This window comes from Dacryopinax primogenitus (assembly GCF_000292625.1).
Source record: "Dacryopinax primogenitus strain DJM-731 SS1 chromosome Unknown DACRYscaffold_12, whole genome shotgun sequence".
NCBI lineage: Eukaryota > Fungi > Basidiomycota > Dacrymycetes > Dacrymycetales > Dacrymycetaceae > Dacryopinax > Dacryopinax primogenitus.
The window spans coordinates 351551-353121 of record NW_024467209.1 but is presented as its reverse complement, the minus strand read 5'-3'; positions in this window follow the sequence as shown (position 1 = coordinate 353121).

Here is a 1571-nt window from a genome sequence, read left to right as displayed (position 1 = left end):
GGGAGAGGGAGAGGGAGAGGGAGAGGGAGAGGGAGAGGGAGAGGGAGAGGGAGAGGGAGAGGGAGAGGGAGCAAGTGAGCTAGGGAGAGGGAGAGGGAGTGAGTGAGCTAGGGAGAGGGCAAGAGGGCAAGAGGGTGAGGGTGAGCAAGCTAGGGCAAGGGCGAGAGGGTGAGGGTGAGAGGGTGATGGTGAGGGTGATGAAGTCGCAGAGGGAGAAGCAGTCAGAGAGGGAGAAGGTCAACAACATGTTGCTGGGTGTGGAATAAACCATTGATCTAGGGTCTGCAGACAGCATCATTCAGTAAATCACTACATGATTGAGAGTGGGGTGACAAATGATTGGTTGGGTACACACAGTCCCCTTGCTGGGCAACAGTACTGTTGTGAGCCAAGCAGTGATGGCCACATGTAGAATCCCATTGCTCCGAGTAGGTGGGGTAAGTGGATGTTGACTAAGTGAGGTATAGAGTTGAAGTTGACTGGATGGGCTCATTTGTTGTACAGGATCATCAAGTCCTAAGATTCCAGTGTTTGACTCTGACATACTGTGATCAGTACTATGGACAAAGAAGTTAAGTATACTTACCAAGTGGAACTTGACCATGTCAAACTTGCCAGACACCTGCATATCAATGATCACTGAAGATAAGAGCAGGTGGAGGTTTGAAATACTGTGAACTTCATTGATGAGTTGCTCCAGAGTGGTTCAAGCCAGTAGACAGGGCAGGGGGTGTTCAATGAGATCTTCAAACATCTCCTTGACTTCACCAACCATGAAATGGTTGTGTGAATCCTGATCTGCCTCACTGGGTAACCCAATGCTTCTGGTGTTGAGGTTGAGGAGAGGGAGGCTGATGCTACTGTAGCTGGTCATCGGACATCTACGCCAGGCTGCAGGTCTTGCAGGGGGTTGCTGGGGAGAGGAGGAAGGACAATCAGGCATCTTGGGACAAGGTCTCGCTTGCTGGAGAGAGGAGGGGAGAGAGGATGCTGAGGCATCTGAGGACAAGGCCTCACTTGCTGGGGAGAGATGTGGGGAGGATATTGAGGCATCTGAGGACAAGGGCTCAGATGCTGGGGAGGGGGGGGGGAGATGGCAAGGGGATATGGAGGAGGGAGGGATTGGTGGCACTGTGAAAGGGATGAGCATGACAATGCCTGGAACATAGGAAACAGACTCTACAGGGGGAATGGAATGGCACATGCACTAGATCAGCTGCAATAGTTTGTTTCCACATGATTGGTGTAGTGATACTGTCCTGCTGAGATGTAAGACAGTGTGGATCTGACTGATGGTTGAATACACTTAGGTGAGTCTGAACTCAGCATAACAGAGATATTCCATGACACCAGAGTGAGATGGCACCAGAATGAGTTGGCACCAGAATGAGTTGGTGCCAGAATGACCCAGTGAAACTTGATGGTGAATGAAAAGAGTCTGACAGGAGGCATCAGCACTAGGCTGTATGGAGCAGAGGACATACTGGGGAGGAGTTGGGCCATGAGTAAACCAAAACATGGAAGCAGGGATAACATATCATGAATTGGGATATCTACATACAAAGCAAGGT